At 40.2% G+C, this 6,245-nt stretch overlaps 1 protein-coding gene across 1 annotated transcript in view; it reads left to right on the top strand.

Moving 5' to 3' along the window:
• Positions 1–6,245, top strand: part of DPH3 (diphthamide biosynthesis 3) — a 95,097-nt gene that overhangs the window by 47,670 nt on the left and 41,182 nt on the right. The gene's annotated exons all lie outside the window — the stretch shown is intronic.

Here is a 6,245-nt window from a genome sequence, read left to right as displayed (position 1 = left end):
ATGGGAGAAAGTATTACTGGGTTTTTTTCCTTTTATCTATTTTTTTTTTTTCACTTTTCTCATCCTCCCAGAAGTTTTGTTTTAATTTAATTAATATTTTTGGCCTTGCTAAAGTATTATAACAGCATGCTGTAACAACTCTGATCAAGATAATCCTAGCCTGCAGTGGTAACTGCTGTATAAATTCTGTCCTGGTATGTTCTGTGTTGCTGAAAAATCCACCTGGGTCAGTTTTGTTTCAGCTACAAATGAAAAGAGACCAAATTGATAATTTTACAGCAATCTTTCCTACTTTTAGGATAGAGCTGATAGGTAAAATTATCACTTAAATGTATGCATGTGGAATCTGGCCTTTGACCATTTTAACAAAGAAGAAATGAGCAGTTACAGAAGGTGCTTGGAGGTCAGTTTAGTCAATTGGACATGCAAATATAAAACACTGAGTGGCACACTTCCAGCAGCATCTATTCCCTGTTCAGCATGGACCTGTCTATTGCAACTTTCTCACAATCATCTTCAGCTCTCCACAACAAGCCTTCCTGAACCATCTCCCATGAACCTGCATGTTTTCCAACCTCATCTCTTAAAAAAGGCGAGGAAAGCACTGTGGTTTTTTCACTGCATACAAAAGAAAGATTGTCTTTCCAATGGATGAGCCCTTCAGTGTCTGACAGGACATGACTTGTTTCCAAAATGTACTTGAAGAACAGCTTTGCTTTCTCATCAGCCTGGAAGTCAAGAAGACCATGTCCATGGTATCTTCTTTCTACCTGTGGTTACTAAAAAGCATGCTACAAAGTAGGCCCTTCCCTGGGACACAGAGTGGGTTGCTCCTCCTGCCTAGCTGTGGGGGAGTCTGTCTCTCCAGGCACCCTAGGACCCTTTCCTGTACATCTTTTGATGGAAGAGGAAGGAGCACTGCATGTCCCAGGCTCTACCTTCAGGCCTGGAGCCACTGCCTTCTTCCCCACTTCCAGTCTCTAAAGTGCTGCTTCATGCAGGTAGTCCATGAAGGAGTCTGCCCACAAAAGATACTGTCCTTGGGTGTTGTTCTAAAGTAGGAGAGGAGCATGTTACATAAGGGCTGAGCCAAATACATCTGTTGAAAGGGCCAATCTCTGGTGCCAGTATTGACTAGTGCCAATATTGTGTTGCCTTTCCTGCTGGTCAACCCATGCAAGTGTTGAAAGACTTAGTCTCCTCTCAGTCCTGCTCAGACAGACCCAGCTGTGGAAAGTATACATGCCTTTAGTAAATACAAAGTCAGGACGCATTGACTACTCCATTCTTTAATGCTTGCTCATGCCTCTGATTGATGAGGAAGAAAATATTAACCACCCTTCACTGTTGCAATTTTTGCTCACTAATGGCCAAGAGGTAGAGCATGAAATCGAATAATTTTAATTTTAAAAGTATTAGGAAACATAGTTGCCTTATTCAGAGTAATAAACCTTTCAGTCACTGTAGTGTAGCTGTTTGTACTTACCCTTTCCTCCCTACCTCATTTTGGCTTGTGTTTTTGTCCAAACCACTCCCCATGACATACTTGTTAAATATTATGTGACATGTTATGTTATCCGTACATGAAGAAACAACACATACTTCCAATGTGCAAAGCCCATATTTAACTGCCAAGAAAATAACAAAGCAAGAACAAAACCAAGTCTGGATGGAAGAAAGAGTGTGTGGACAGGTTGTTACTTACTCTTTAATAAACATCTTGGATTGATTTATACTTCTATGCCAAAAGCAGATGTGCCACCTTCCATTTAAAGACTCAATACGTAGCAGCACTCATGGTTTCATAGCTGCATATATTATATATGCCACAGCTCTTTGTGCATTGTAACAATGGCTTTATTTGCACAGATGTGAAGAAAGTCAGTGCATAAATGAGACTAATTACACGTGGAGCAGGAACTGTGGTGGCTTTATAAACAAGTTTCTTTCCCCATTTTTCCCAGGATACAATAAGAAACACACATTTTTAGATTATCATAAGATATAATTTATTTGCAGGTGTTATAGATGTTTTGTGTACTTGGCATTATACCAAATATTGTTAATTCAATGGCAGTTTCTAAGAGCAAGTTAACAATGAATTGGAACAAGACTCCTTGGAACTTGGTTTTGGAGGCTATTAATGCTTGATAAAATCTGTTAATCACAGGCAGGGATTTTGGCACTAACATTATATTTTATAAGATGTTTGCCAATCTGTCAGTGAAGGAAATACAGCTGAAATTCCATTTTTATAAGATTTCTGCTCATAAATCATGTGACCAATGTAAAATGGAGCATGGAAGCCATGGACCTTTGCACTGCTTTGCAAAAGCAGTTCTGTATGCTTAGACTCATAGAATCATAGAATAGTTAGGGTTGGAAAGGACCTTAAGATCATCTAGTTCCAACCCCCCTGCCATGGGCAGGAACACCCCACACTAAACCATGCCACCCAAGGCCTCATCCAACCTGGCCTTGAGCACCGCCAAGGATGGAGCATTCACAACCTCCCTGGGCAACCCATTCCAGTGCCTCACCACCCTCACAGTAATGAATTTTTTCCTTATATCCAATCTAAACTTCCCCTGTTTAAGTTTTAACCCGTTACCCCTTGTCCTATCACTACAGTCCCTGATGAATGGTCCATCCACAGCATCCTTGTAGGCCCTCTTCAGATACTGGAAGGCTGCTATGAGGCCTCCACGCAGCCTTCTCTTCTCCAGGTTGAACAGCCCCAACTTTCTCAGCCTCTCTTCATACGGGAGGTGCTCCAGTCCCCTGATCATCCTCGTGGCCCTCCTCTGGACTTGTTCCAACAGTTCCATGTCCTTTTTATGTTGAGGACACCAGAACTGCACACAATACTCCAAGTGAGGTCTCACGAGAGCAGAGTAGAGGGGCAGGATCACCTCCTTTGACCTGCTGGTCACACTCCTTTTGATGCAGCCCAGGATACAGTTGGCTTTCTGGGCTGCGAGCGCACACTGAAGCCGGCTCATGTTCATTTTCTCATTGACCAACAGCCCCAAGTCCTTCTCTGCAGGGCTGCTCTGAATCTCTTCTCTGCCCAACCTGTAGCTGTGCCTGGGATTGCTCCGACCCAGGTGTAGGACCTTGCACTTGGCATGGGTAAACTTCATCATGTTGGCATCAGCCCACCTCACAAGCGTGTCGAGGTCCCACTTGATGGAAAGTAGAGGGAATATATTATAGGAGTGACAGCTTCTGGATTTACTGCACCAAAGCCTTTAGCAGACTCAGAAACGGTAACTCTCAGGACTTTAAGGGCAGTAGTATGTACTCTGTGCCTGAAACCTACCCTCTAACATAGCCTTAGACAGTTAGCAGGTATTTGTGAGGCATGAGAATTTTCATCATTATTAATCTACCTAGAAATCATATATCTCAAGCACTGTGGGCAATACAAATGCCATCACTACTTTCTGTCTCTTATACTCAACTTCTGTTAATATCCTTAAACTGTAGTTATACCTTCAACCTCCAGTACCCCAATCAGGGGTAACCTGAATCCAGCTCTAAACTGGGACTGGTTTGGACTATTTTAGTGTCAACATCCTTTACTACAAAATTATCCCGTGCTGACCATAAAATCTAACTCACTATTAGAGACAATGGGACAGGTTCTTAACAGGCTCTAAATTCCTGTAGCCACAGAGGTGGAAATGGAAATAAAGTGGGTTACTCCTTTGGAGTGGCTGGCCTGGCCTTTTTGGCTTTAAAAATGAAACAAATGAGGTAAGGGAAGTCGATCCCTTATGTAATATTAATAACATCAGTAGCATTACTTCAGTAGTAAATTCAGCTGTACAAGTGGAAGGTCACAGAAATGAAATCCTCCTACCTGGGGAACTCTACTGGTAGAGATTCACCTGTGGTCAGAAACCTATTTTACTTCCACAGAACAGGCCATGAAACCATTTGCAAACAAAGTATCTCTAGAAATCTGAGTTATACGTGAGACATCCATAGCAAAGCCTTTTTTCCCTACCATGTACTCTTTCTCCGGTTCCGCAGCTCTAACTTCACATCTACTCTATTTCTTTCTGCATATACAGGAGATGGATAAACAGTGTGTGCTTCCCAGAAACTTTAAATACGGACTGTATTTAAAAGTCATAATATTCATATGGAGAGGCTGTTCCCAGAAGAAGTAGTTTCAGTTGAAATGGTGTTTACGATAAGTAAAAAGAAAAAGCTTTAAATATTCTTGAGTCTCTTGACATACTAAGCATTTAGTGACATGCAGAACGTGACTGATTGCATTTGTTTCAATGCAATGGTCATCCACATCACTTAAGCTGGAAATCACCTTTTTTATAATTATTTTTATTATATTTTTTTCTGAACAGTTACGTATTTGTGAATACTTGATATAGTAACTGTTCTTCAGGTACTTGCTGAGTATTATGGGTTTGACTTATCAAGGAAACTAGCAGACAATATCATAGTTGTGAAAGACCTGATGAGACAGCACTAATGATGGCATGAAAAGCAAACAAGTTCACTATTGCTGGGGAGGATTAAGAGCTGAGTAAAGCCCAAGTCACTGCAGGTGTGCAGCTTAATGAGCTGCATTTGGATAGCAGGTGAGCATAAATTGAGTGCACAGAGACCATGTTTGGGAATGTTGTTATGAAGAAAGAGCTGGAGCAAATATGGGATTGATATTTGAGGTAAGGCTGTAGTAGGTATTATTTTTGTGTGTGTTCATTTTTAGTATAAAGAAAATACAGACAAAATGAAAGTAACTTACGTTAATGTAGCAGGTGTGAGAGCTGGACCTATGGCTTCTCTCCATATCTCCCAAACAAGACTTCTATTCTTTAGCACTTAGATAAGAGTGTGGAAAATACTCATCTTTGCAAGCCTGTTATTTTTTTTTATTATTATTATTATTAATTTTTGCAGTTTAAAATTCAAATTTTAAAATACATTACATTCACAAGAATTAACACTGAAGTTAGGATGCAGTTCAGCTGTGCGCAGGTAAAAATTCACTTCCAAGAATAAAGGACTGGATTCCTTCTCCTCGCTCTCCCTTCCCTGTTGAAATGCGGGGGGGGTAGGGGGAAAGAAATGGGTGAGTATTTTATAAAATATGAAGCATTTTATACTGATGTGGATCTTGGAAATCTTTGTTCAAGTATCCAAAGCAAACCCTGTGCTTTTCTTTACAATTATTTGGGATCACTGATACTCATGTAGAGTGGATAGAAGTTAAAGTAGTATTAAAAAATGAAGGTTGGCTTCATGCCTAAGATATGCTAGATAAACTATGTTTGGCCCAAAGATGCACATATGCACTCCCACTGATATCTGTGGGAGCTGTGTGTGTGGCCTATGTATTTAAAAGCAGGCTTGATTTTAAAGAGAAAGAAAGGAAATGTGTAGTGTCTAGAACTCCAGTCTCTGTATATGCTACATGTGTATGCATAGATATATATATGACAATATAAATTTAGAAAATAAAACCAGTCTGGTCTACTCCTGTGGCTCACACATCCATTCATACCTGGGTTATCCTACTGTCTTGTGCTGTGTGCTCTGGTTTGTGGCAGGGTGACTAAAGAAATCAGTAAAACAACTGCTGAAGATACTTTCTTCCTTGCCTTTTTAAATTTTAAACTGGAATAGATAAAAGTCTGTTATTCCCAACCCTCTAGCAGTATAAAACTGAATTCTCTACAGCTGAATTAAGTATATGATTCTAATTTATTACTGTACTTTTAAAACTTGCTATCTATATACATTTTGTTTAACAATGATGCTCTGGGAAGTTGCTCAGTAATGGCTAGAACTTAGAACGATTTAAAGGAAATTCTCTAGCTGCTTCTGCTCTAGCTAGACTTGATTCCGTGTTGTGTCAATCATCGTGAACCCTGGTTTGTTTTGGATCAGCTGTTTTCCCCTGCCTTAAAATAGGAGACAACCTTGATGCAAAGGTTGTTCCAAAGGAACTGGTAAAAAGCAAAATAGTGTCCTTTCTAAAAAATAGCCTTTGAAGGAAGTGAGGCATGCAGCTACAAGGAACACTTGCTATAAGGAAATCCTCCCTGTAGCTTGTAGGAGTTGTCTCTGATTTTTCTGCCCTTTCTTCTGTTATTAACAAAAACTTAGGCAGGAATAGGGATTTTGGAAACTAAAGTGGAACAGAATTGTCGTAACAATAGGTTAAATCTCTCAAACTTCTGACTCCTTGGCAGCTTAGGAAAGGGGCAGAG

The sequence above is a fragment of the Psittacula echo genome (assembly GCF_963264785.1).
Source record: "Psittacula echo genome assembly, chromosome: 2".
Taxonomy (NCBI): domain Eukaryota; kingdom Metazoa; phylum Chordata; class Aves; order Psittaciformes; family Psittacidae; genus Psittacula; species Psittacula echo.
This window is presented reverse-complemented; position numbering and strand designations above follow the sequence as displayed.